Raw genomic sequence first — 12273 nt, 5'->3', positions numbered from 1 at the left:
CCCTTTCCCCTGGTCCCTCCCTTCCCGGTGGCTCATGGGGGGCCCCTTCCCTTCCCTTCCCTTTCCCTGCCTTCCCTTCCCTTTCCTTTCCCTTTCCTCCCTTTCCTTCCCTTTCCCTTCCTTTCCTTTCCTTTCCTTTCCTTTCCTTTCCTTTCCTTTCCTTTCCTTCCTTTCCTTTCCTTTCCTTTCCTTTCCTTTCCTTTCCTTTCCTTTCCTTTCCTTTCCTTTCCTTTCCTTTTCCTTTCCTTTCCTTTCCTTTCCTTTCCTTTCCTTTCCTTTCCTTTCCTTTCCTTTCCTTTCCTTTCCTTTCCTTTCCTTTCCTTTCCTTTCCTTTCCTTTCCTTTCCTTTCCTTTCCTTTCCTTTCCTTTCCTTTCCTTTCCTTTCCTTTCCTTTCTTTCCCTCCCACTCCCACTCCTCTCTTCATCCTGTCTGACTCAACTCTTTTCATTCTCCATACAGAATGGGAATCCTCAAGAAAAATGACTCAAGTCTGTCTCACCATCAGCAAAAGTTGCTGAAATGAACTTGCAGCCACATGAGGCAGGATCAGAAGTAAATGACAATAAAAGCAAGCTCAATATTCTGATTCTGCAAGGCAATCCTAGATACCTTTGAGAAACATTTAGAAAGTGGATTGCCTTTAAGGAGATTTTAGTGGTTCTCTAATCAGACCTCAGTAAAACACTGCAGACTCGATACTTACAGTCAATTGCTTCATGTTTACTTTGCAAAACAAACAGTGGCCAAGAACTGGTATCCTGAATTGTATCCTCACTAAAATTGAAGTGGTAAATAAACACAAATCTAGAGATAACAAGCACATGCCTATCAGGTATATTTGCACATGAACATAGACCAATAGCAACTGCTCAGCACAGAAGGGAAGAGCTGGAGATTTTGCCAATGCTCTCTTTAATCAGGAGATTAATTAGTTGTGATGGTCTCCTGCATGGGTGTGTGTTCCTGGCCATCTTCACCCGATGCTGTTTCCATGGCATCCCTTTGGCGACAGGTCCTGCAGAGGTGGGGAGAGACTGGAGTCAAGTGTGTGCTGGTACTATCACACATAAACATGATTTACTTAATCTTCAAATGTCAAAAGAAAATGTAGAAACGTCAGGCTTGGCTGGCAGTAGCAGCTGTAGGTTGGACACTCGAAAATTAGAGATTCATTAAGTTCAAGAATATTAATTAGCCTTGTTTGCTCGTAGTATCTCCCTGCTCTTTTCCCGCTGAGCATGTCTTTTTCCAGCCAAGTGACAATTTAAACCATTTTTGTTCTGCTTCCAGGAAGTTTTAAGAACAAACTTCAAACTTTAATAGAGAGCAAGAAATGGGGCTTGGAATTTTTTTCCTATAAACAAATTTGCAGAACAGTAGCAGGATAATCTTATTTATAAGGACATAACAGAAAATGGAAGATGACATTTCAACATGATTAAAGTCGGGGCAAATTCATAGCATGAAAAAATCACTTTGGCTTTCTTTGAAGTTCTTTCATTAAGACAGATGTTTGCTACTGAGAGAATAAAAAAATGTGTCAGGGGTGATAGATGTGTTGGTTTCCCCCATCAAAAACACAACTGAAAAATATTTTTCATTTGGAAAGCAAACAAGAAAAAAACCTCGACTTTGCAGGGTTGAGTAACCCTAGCTACCAATTTCTGGCAGTGTACTTGAATCTAAATGAGAAGTGAACATTGCATTAATTGCAGTAGGACCTCTTTGGTCTGCCTGAAAGACAGTGCCCCACAAAATGCCATGTGTATAAAGGAATGGAAGTGCAGGATCTTGATGCCTTGCATGTCATGAGGGGATGTGCCTGGACCCTAGAATCTGCTAATGAACAGCAGGATTTTGGTTTCCCTTTGGGAGTTGGATGGATCACCTCTGGATCATCTGAAGGACCTGGATGTGGTGATGTCCATTAGTGGGAACTGGAACTCATCTTTCCTGACAATGTTTCTGCTCATCCCTGTGCATCTGGGAGGCTGCTGGGTGTTGCTGCTAATGGAGTTCTACCACCTGAAGATCTGAAAATTAATTACATGTTGACTTGTGGGTTTAGCCCTTATCTTTAGATTTCTGGTACTTTGTACACACAAGACTGACCGACACATCAGATCTTCTGGATCTTTTTATTTTTCATTTGGTAGCACTGTATTGACTACAGGCATTCTTTTCACTTAAGAACATATAAATGAAGTCACTGCACAGCTCCTGGAAAGAGTTGTGTATTTGGAAGAAAACCTATTTTATTAAGCCTGCCATAAATTAAAGTTATTTGTGCCTGCGACTACAGTTCTGACATTTTTTTTTTTTTTTGCTTCTTGTTCTCTTATGTGATTCTTTTATGTCAGACAAGATGGTAATGTACAGAAATTATATTTTATATAGTCTGTCAAGCTTCATAGCAGGTGGTGCTTTGTCTTACTACACTGTAGATAGAATGCTTTGAGATCAAAGCATATCTTACTGCACAGGGGGATGCCAAGAGACTTTCTCCTTCATGACAGGTGATAAATGATTCCAACATTTGAGCAAGGTGGCTGCCTTTACCTGGAAAATCAGAATTGGCAATGGTAATTAAAGAAACTGCTCATATAGAGACATCAATGCTTGAGCATTATGAGCAGTCTGAGACTCGTGTGGGGAGCAGGGATGTTCATCAATTCATTACAAACTGGATGGGTAGAGCTGGCCTCTCCAGCTCTGCAGACCAGGCCATTGAAATAAGTGTGCTTGATTTACAGCTACAGACACTCTGAATTGCAATTTTGCTCTTGCAAAACTCCAGAAGAGGTAAATTATGTTTTCTAATGACATAATTTTCTACAGGACAGTACAGCATAAATGCAAATGAAATGTTCTGTGAAAATGTAATAATCTCAGAAAAAAACACAACCCAAATCCTTAGAAAAACAAAGTCATCAAACCATGATATTGCAAATCTGTATCATAAGGCTTGATTTTAATTATTGTGAGAATTTCTGCTCTGAAGAAGCAAAACCATTTCATTTGGCCTTCACTATTTGATTCTCTTAACTCAGTAAACAATTGTGCCACAATACAACACATCTTACTGCATCAACCACAGAGCCCTAGGGGAGGTTCAATTGAGGAGGGGATAAAACACCCACAACTTCTTTGGGCAATATATTCTAATGCCTCACCACCCTCACAGCAAAGAATTTCCTCCTAATATATAATCTAAACCTACCCTCCTTTAGTTTAAAGCTATCATCCCTTGTCCTATCCCTATATGCCCTTTTGAAAGTTCCTTTCCAGTTTAAATCTCTTTTCAGGCACGGGAAGGCTGCAATAAGGTTGCCTTGGAGCTTTCTCTTCTCCAGGCTGAACAATCCCAATTCTCTCAGCCTTTTTTCCTGTGGGAGGTGTTCCATGCCTCTAAGCATCTTCATGCTCCTCCTCTGGACTGTCAGCACCAGAGCACTCCTGGGTGTGCCAGTTGTTGTATGTGCTGTCAGCTGCCCCCTAGAAGCCATTCCCTCTGGGCAGAGAGGAAAACTTGCCCTCATAACTTCACATAATGACTTAATTTTCCTTATTTGCAAGGAAGTAACATTTCTTCCTGTGGATGGATGTGGAGTACTGATTCTCACAGCAGTGTGCTTCAAACCTCACCCTGGGCTGGGGGTGCCAGGCTCCAGCCACCCCTGTGGAGATGGGGACATGGAGCTGTTTTTGTGCTCTCTTCTCCAGTTTAGAGTCGCCCAGCCATTTCTGCTGTTGTTCTGTTGCAGTGTGCTCACCCTGGGGGTGAGATCAAGGATGTGACATTTTAAAAACCCCTGACATTATTATGAACTCTCTCTTTCATTTGCCTTTATCTCCTTCAGTGAAGAGCAGTCCTGAGCTCTTTCTTCTCTTCCTTTATTCTGCCTGTAGCTTTTCTCTCAGTGCTCGTAACCCTGTCAGACCCTTGTCAGCTTGTGCAGCTCTGTCCAGCTGAAAATTGATTATTGCCATTTGCCTATGGGCTGGCTGTCCTTTTATCTTGCCCCACAGCATTTTTCATGGCTCCTGTAAATAAGCCCCTTGCTTCTAATGGTGCTGTCACCATCCTCTCCCATGCTGTGCACCACGGATTCATGTTGATTCTTTCCCAGAAAAGGTAACCTGTTTCATTTCCCAGATGCTGGGCTCAGCTGTGGCTTGCCAAGGTATGTACACGATATCTGGTTTTCAGTGTCTCCCACTGCAGCAGACTGGGCTTTGCCTCCCATTTCAGGGCTCTTTTCAGTCTCTGTGCAGCCTTGCATCAGCCTCAGCCTGTTCTGATTGACTTCCTTTGCTTGGGAAATCCTAGTTCCTTGCTCCGGAGTTAATTCTGCTTCTTGCAGTAGCCTCCAAGTTCTAACCCAGGCAGTAATTCCAAGAGAGGCTCTTGCCAGTGGTATGTTCCTGAAGCTCCTGGAGCTGTCTTGTAGCTTTGGCTCTGCTAGGTGAAGCCAAACTTTCCTGTTTCCAGCCTCTGTTTGATAACCTCTTATTTATCTTTTTTAGCTTTCAGATGAAGTACAGGACTCACATTTCTACAATGATTCTTTTGCCCAGCAGAACTGAGGATTATTTGGAACCATGAATGAATGGCTCATTCTCCTGCCTCTTCTGCCTTTGTCTTGCAAGTTCTCTCAGCCTTTCACTCTCAGTACACCACAATTTATACCCTTTTCTGGTGTTCTTTCCAACTCCAGCATGCTTCAGCCCTGCCAGGACTTTTTGCAGCTCTGGTCTCATACGAAGAATGTTTTCCCAGTTTTGCTCCCGAGGCTGGGTGCTGATGCTCTTGCTACCCCCCAGAAAAATCCTTCTGTTGTCTCACTTGTCACAGCCCAAGTAGCAGCTCAAAGAGGATGGAGGATGCTTTGGCTTTCCATCTCCTGTCACCTCTCTGTGCCCCAGGAGCTTGACTAGCTGTGGAGAGTGACTGGCTTTTCTTCTGGGGTCCTTAGTCATGCACAGCACTGGGACTGCAGAGTTCCTTGTAGAGAAGAATCCAAATCCCTCTTTTCTAAAAGTAATAATGAGGCAGTAGTTTAAAGTGCTTTTCTCAAGCTCAAACGTACTTAAATTTATAACTGCATGAGTCTTTAATCTCTTTCTTTGCCTGAAGCCTGCCTCTGATTTACACTCGCAGTTTAAGGCCCATTCTATATTAGAAAGATATTTCTGCTTCTATTCAGAAAAGAACAAAATCATAAAAAATTGCATAAGATGCCAAAGCTTTACTCACACCAAAATCCATAACAAGGTCTACTTAATTTCTTATTCTATGCTAATGTTATAGTGAGATAATTGAGTTCATATGTCCATTTAGACTAAATCAAGGGCAGTATTCTGAAGAACCTCAGAGAGCTTCATCTCTGCTGTGGACACCAAGAGGCAAAGCACCCAGCTGACAAGGACCAGGCAGTGGGGGCACCAGATTTGCCCCTGGTTCAAGGTCACAGCTTACAGCAAAAGCCACAGGGCATTTTTGGCTTTCATTAGGTGAGGATCCAGCCCTGGGCTGTCTCATTCCACCAGCTGAATTGTATCATTCTACAATTTTGGTATCTGACAGTATTGCTTTGGGGCTGCCCACGTGTGGGAATGTCCTTGTGGCTCTGCTCCCACCTCCTCCAGGAATTCCTCACAGGGACCTGTGTGTGTAAAACTGGACACCAGCATGGATTTCACTGCAACTAGTGCTAAAATATCACTAATTTCTGGCTCTGTCCAGTAGGTGGGAGATTTGACTGGGACACTGGTGAAGTCAGGATTTTGTTGAATTGGCCAAAATGACCAAATGTCTGAAGAGCTACCTGCAAAGGGGTAGTATAATGCACAGGCTTTGCAGCTTGGGGCACAGTCTGAGCATCTGACCATTCCACTGGAATGACTTTTGTCCTAATAATAACTTAAATGGTTTCCTAAACATTAACTTGAACTTGCTCAAGGGAACGGCCTTTCTTTCCTTATAATAATTTCACATGAAGTACAGCATGAACATTGGAGGGTAACTGGAGTTAATGTCAATTATGAATCACCAATTTCCTGCTCTAAAAAGCATTTCTTCTCAGAAACTTCCCATATGATGAGTTGACCTGCAGATTTAACCCAAACTGTCTAGCTGAGACTGAATTTCATTTAGTGCCTCCTTTTAAAACATGAGGTGTTGCACAGGGAGTGGCCACACAAACCTGAGTCATAGACAAAAGATTTCACTTTAATTTTTCATAGTACATAGCATAGAAAAACATCTTCTGCACTTTGCTTATTGCATTTTTACTGCAAGAAAATAATATTTTGTGGGTATTGGCAGGAGACTGCAATAAAATAAGGTTGCTATTGTTAGTAGCTGGCTGTATCTTGCCAGGTCAGTTTTACAGCTCTAAGCAAATTTTTGGATAGTTTTCAGTCTTTATGGAAGTATTGTTCAAACCACAATCATAACTTGATGTTGTCCTGAGGAAGGCAATGATGCTTTTCTCAATGGAGAGGAGATATTCCTGCTACCTTAGAGTTTTCTCCATCTTGTGCAAAGCATCCTAGGAATGAAGCTGCAGTCTGATGCTCAGTGACATGCAAGACTCAAGGGAGCCCTCAGGATCTGACCCTTGCTGAGGGAAGCTACTTCAAACCACATTTAGAATCCTTAACCCTCAGTTTGTATTCATGCAAAACTTCCAGCTGTGCCACTGGGAGCTGTTTAGGACTTTCTGACAAATTCAGACCTCTTGAGAAACACTGGGGACAGGAATCAGCAGGAATGTTATTGTTTGTGGTTTGGGACGGTGGGGTAGAGAGATGCCCAAGGTGTACCACACATCACCTGTGTGGGGACCTGGAGAAACAAACACTGGAGAAATTTCCACATGCAAGCTTCCACATTCTTTGGCACTCAGATAAACATCTGACATGTTACAGTTTTCCCAGAGAGATTCTTTCTCTCTCTATCAGGTGGAAGCCATGTGCTGCAAATTGCTCACTGCACATCAGATGTCATTATCCCACAGTGTTTGATGCAAAACTTTCCCTGCAGCCTTGGAAAAAGGTGTGATATTTGACACTGACCTATGGGCAACTGCAGATGTTGAGCTGATAGGTTAAGCATCTACTGCACGTGCTTATAAGATAATTAGAAACAACCTTGAAGGTGGAATTCATCTGCCCTAACCAAGGTGTTCAACAGCTGGATGACTAAATCAAGCTGACTCTTGGCTCCTTTTGTTATTAACAGAGATAAACAAATACTGCCAAAAGGGAGTTCCACCTCCCATCAGGAGCAAAATGAGCAGCCCTTCAGGCAGGACCTGTTTGTGGTTTCCACTGACAGGGAGAGGAGCCCAGCTGAGACTGACACAGCTGCCTTCAGGAAGGGTGGGTAAAACTCACAAGTGTCTGCAGAACTGTTGATCCATGCTGTTGAAATTCAGGGAAACACAGCAGCTTTTCTCTTTCTCCATTAGGCATAAAATAGTGACAAAGGACATCAGAGAGGTGCAGACAGTTGCTCCAAAGGGCATGGGGACAAGGATCACAGTGACAACAGTCTCTTCTAGGGAAAAGGCACTCCATCTTTCAGCAGCCTGAAGGTAGAACAGATATTTTTACTCTCTTATTTATTTACAAGTTTCTTGTAGAACTGAGTTGCTTTTTGTCTCTCGGCCCTGATGTTAGTGTCTCCTTACAGTTTTTCATCCAGCTCCTCAAATTAAATCAATTTTAACAGCAAGGCTGAGATCTTACAGAGAAAACTAAGTTTCTGGACAATTTCTTGGACATGTGAAGAGGTGTGATGCTTGGGCAGGAATGTTGCATCCTATTGCTCTCCTGCAGAGGGAAACCAAAGCACTCACAACTGGGGAGGCAAGAAGCCACAGGATGTGTTTGCTATTCAGTGAGGGTGTGCTGCCCCTTGCTCAGCCAGCAGTCTTGTAGGGGCCTTAAAAGCAAATGAAAAAATTGTGGGAATGAGCAAAGAGCAAAGAGTTTAAATTCAAATTATCAAGAGATGTGGAGATCAAGGAGCTGATGGTTATGTAGGGGAAAATCTGAGTGGGTAACCATGAGGTAAATAGAGAAAAAATACACAGGAATCCAGGCTTCTTCTCTTGTCCTGTGCAAACTGTCCATCAGGGCTCCTGGTGAGTGACTGGTTGTGACTTTGTGTGCCTGAACCACTCATTAAACCCTTCCTGTGCCACAGCATGGCCTGCCTCTCCCCCAGCCATGGCCACGATGTTCATCCAGGATCTCCCCTTGGCACATGGCATTGTCAGGATCCTCAGCTTGTCATTCTTAAGCACTGATAGTCCACAGCAATTTGTGCCTTGTGGGCAGCACACTTCTGAGGAGGTGACCCTACCTGGCCAACTGCTTATTCCTGCTGAAGGAGCCAGGGGAACACCAACTTCTGGTCCTCCTGCAGCTGCATTTTCAAGTCAGTCTAAAGGCTAAGTATTGTCTACAGCCAATATATCTTTCTGTCTTAAAATTAATAAGCATTTAATTTAGACCTAATTTCCACAGACTTCTCCATTGCGGCCTTATCCCCAGATGACAGGAGTCTTGCTGTAATAACAGTATTTGTGTAAGTTACTGAATAAATATTTCCATTTACTGTTTCTTAACAGCACACATTCATTAATACATATAAACATTGAAAGAAGAGACACATTTAGTTTACAGAAGATTATGTGTGTTTAGGTATTTAAATATCCTTGCATAACAAATCTGAGATAAAGCACCATGGGGAGAAAGATGAAAAGCTTTCAGTGTCTAAACAGATTTCTGTGCCACCTGCTTCTTCATTGCTGTATGTGGTTATGTGGTTTTATTTATTGGGAATATTATTTGCCTAATATTTATTTTTATTATTAAAATTATAGAAAAACATTCCTCTAAGAATTCTGAGTACCTCTTACATATGCAAAGTATAAATTCATTCTATAAGTATTACATTTTTTGTTGCTGCAGATTGCCATTACAATGCTTTCAGTTCCTCCTACATTCACAACTATGAGAGGAATACTGATGGCCTATCCCCAGATATAAACCCTCCTTCATCAATTCAATAATGGAACAAAGCATGGCCTTTCCCTGAACTGCATTCCTGTGCATCCCACTCCCTCCAACTGCTTCCACCAAAGGGGTGCAATGGTTTTGCCTGTGTGGGAGTCTGTATCTACATTTAAAGGTTGTCCTTGTGTTCATGCTCCTTTCCTGGTCTTTGCAGACACAACCAGCACAGATACCAAGCAATGCCTGTTCTGACAGAACATTTGATGATTTTGTGGTCTGTTACCTGCTGTCTCAGAATGTCAAAATTGCCTGAGGATGAATACAAAGTGGCAGCACTGGGAAATCAGTAAGATGAAAACGAAATACTGAGTTTTCTGCACAAGTCTGAATGCGTTTCACAACACATGCATGATGGAGAGGTGGAATCCTGCTCCTTTGAAGAAGGAGCATGGGGTTGATGGTGCCAGCAGGGAAAACATTTGGGTCCCATTGAACTGCAGCTAAAGGTAATCCAATGCTTTTCTGAGGACAAACTTGAGTCTTGCAGGTCATACAGTGGTGGTGGAATCAAGAATGGAGTTGTAGGTCTCCAATGCACTTTATGGGGATTGAGGGAGTTGAACTAGGGAGTTTGGTACATCTCCATGAAATAGTGGGTCTCCATCTCTTCAAAAGTACATCCTGAGACTACAAGGAAGGGATTTATCTCACTTGATTCTCTATTAAAAAAAAAATTGCATATATTTAATGCAACTGAGTCAACAGAATATCTATGGTTGTTTACACAGAGAAAAACTGATGCTGATGTCAATCTGAACTGGGCCTGGACTGGAAGCAATTTGGAATGGAAACTCTACATTTGCCTCTGGAAAAGCCTAAATTTAGTTTTCAGGCCAATACTTCTAAGTGAGATAAGCCTCTTTTGAAAGGAACTCAGATCAGAACTGATGGGAGCAGAATACCTTAAATCTTTTGGAAATATTATCTTATATCTGGGGTCATCTCAGATGTCTAGTGGTCTTTGAAAACTGAGCTCTGAGCTCCTGTTCTTTCTGCTTTTATTTGTTTCTTCAAAATGTCTGGTTTTATGGGTGGGATTAAGGCACGGTGTTTGAGAGAGGCTAAAGATTTATGAGCAGCTATGAAAAAGTTATGGACCACAGTGTTCTTGAGTTGGGGGAAGGCTACATTAAATGTTTCTACTTTTGAGCTTGTGATCATGTGCAAGTTCAGTCAGAAGGCCACAAATGAGAGTGTCAGTTTATAAGTCACCAGGCTGTGCAGTCAATTAATTGCTGATTAACTTCAACTGGCTGCTAAACAGAGTCTGGAAGCTGAAGATAAAAAAATTGGAAGTCACTTTTGCTGGTTTATATGTACTAAGGGTATATATTGTGGTAGCAAACTGCTGAGCACTACATCTCAAAAATAGGAGGAGTCTGAGGAGTAATTGATAATGGTTTAGTATTCTTAGCACCCAACAGAAAAAAAATACAGATATTGTCACCTGCAGATGACACAAAGATAAGAAGCCTAAGTGTTGCCAGTAAAAAAACCTAAAGTGCCATTTTTAGTGAGGACCATGAGTAGGATATCCACTGTCTCCTGGAGGATTTCATGCAGAAGCCACTTTGTCCTGCACGTGGGAGGTTCTTAGTGAGAGTAACCAGAGTATTTAAATCACTTTCTTGCCAGTGGAAAAGGACAGAAAACACAGCAATACAATGACCAATAGCCTTCATTTTAAAGGAGGGTGCTGGCTAATTAACAAAGGTTTCTGTGTGCAGTTTCTCTGTTTAAATTGAGAGCTGTGCCAGAGCAGCAGTCTCAGTCTGTGGTTACAGTGAGGGGAAGGTGCTGCTGAGCTTTGCCACCACCCACCCTGGGTGACCTCAGTGGCATTTGTGAGGGAACAGAGAGCTGGGACACATTTGGTCAGGGAGAGAAACACAAGGTTGACTCAAGAGGCAAAACAATGTAAACACTGAATATGAAGGGGAAAATGTGCAGCAAAACTGACATCTTAAGAATTTTGGTTCTAAGTGGGTTGTTTGTTTATCCCACTGGTCAAACCTGGCTGTGCAGCAAAGCAAGCCAAAGAAAGTTTCCTTTATTGTTTCCATGATGCTTACTCATCTAAAAGCCATTCTCCTTTTAGATTATTCTGTTTTTAAGGCATAATTCCCATCTGTTCTTTGATCTTATACCACATAAGACATTTAGCTAATAACATCATCCATCAAATACCAACTTGCCTTTAGAGTTCAAACACAATTGACACAGAACCTGTCCATCTGCTAGCCAGTGCCTCTGAACAGATCCAGCTTGTGAATGGCCAGCTATGTTGCCTATTTTTTAATTAACCAGCTTAGGTCTGTGCTTCACACAATCCTGCAGGATGAGTAGGGCGCACTCCACAGGGAAGAGAAACACCCTCCTCTGCAGAGAAGAGGGTTTGGTGCATCCAGAGCTGTGATGTGCTTGTTCTAAATGGGGTTTGCCAGTGGATGGAACCTGCCTTTAGCCTCTCAGGGCATTTTTTTTGTTTGTTTGTTTGTTTGTGGTTTTTTTTTTTTTTTTTTTTTTTGCATAGAACCATAATATTTTATGAAATATTTTAAGAATAATTTCTTTCAAACTTGGCCTTCTTCAGAGAAGGTGTGTAAAGGACAAAGACAATGTTTTCTTCTCTGAGCAAAGTTCTGATTTTATATGACAGAAACTTCAGAATTTCAGGGCAAGTTGTTGGAAGCAGGGGAATCTCAGATTTGCAGAGAAGTATTTATACAGAAAGTGCTTGCCTGCTTACCCAACTGGAGAGCCAGAGAATGCCAGATGATTTAGTCAACCAATTGTAGTGAAGCAGCATATCTTGAATTAATGCTATCTGAGATCAATCACAGTTAAAAAAAGTCTAAGAAAAACTGGTCAGGAATAAAAAAAAAAGAGATTAATGAGTAATCCAGGGAGCAGGTAGTTTTTCTATGGATATTTTCCAAGTGCAAACAGTTATCAAATTCTTTAAATCATTACTGTCAGATTCTTCACTTAGCTCCATTACCTTGTTTCTCAGTGGTTTGCTTTATCTTGCACATGGTCCATTTGTTTAGGAAGGAATTTGATTCAGGATTTATATTCCACTGTTTTACACATGCCACAGCGCCCTTATCTCCAGATCTGAAACAATAACAGCAATTAAAAAAGCGCCTACATTTCCTTCTATTTCCTGGCTTGCCAATTAT

At 41.9% G+C, this 12273-nt stretch overlaps 1 long non-coding RNA gene across 2 annotated transcripts; it reads right to left on the bottom strand.

The window, feature by feature from the left end:
• Positions 1–855: 855 nt before the first annotated feature.
• Positions 856–12153, bottom strand: LOC116184636 (uncharacterized). Of its 2 annotated transcripts, none has more exons than XR_004149393.2 (3): positions 12093–12153; positions 7403–7596; positions 856–1016 (listed from the first exon to the last, which is right to left on the bottom strand). It is a non-coding gene; the product is annotated as an uncharacterized LOC116184636 (long non-coding RNA). The 2 variants fall into 2 exon arrangements; XR_013342093.1 differs by lacking the exon at positions 12093–12153 and adding an exon at positions 11841–11892.
• Between the last annotated feature and the right edge of the window lie 120 nt (positions 12154–12273).

This window comes from Lonchura striata, chromosome 2, assembly GCF_046129695.1.
Source record: "Lonchura striata isolate bLonStr1 chromosome 2, bLonStr1.mat, whole genome shotgun sequence".
Lineage (NCBI taxonomy): Eukaryota > Metazoa > Chordata > Aves > Passeriformes > Estrildidae > Lonchura > Lonchura striata.
The sequence above is the reverse complement of the archived record's forward strand: the minus strand, read 5'-3'. Positions and strand labels throughout refer to the sequence as shown.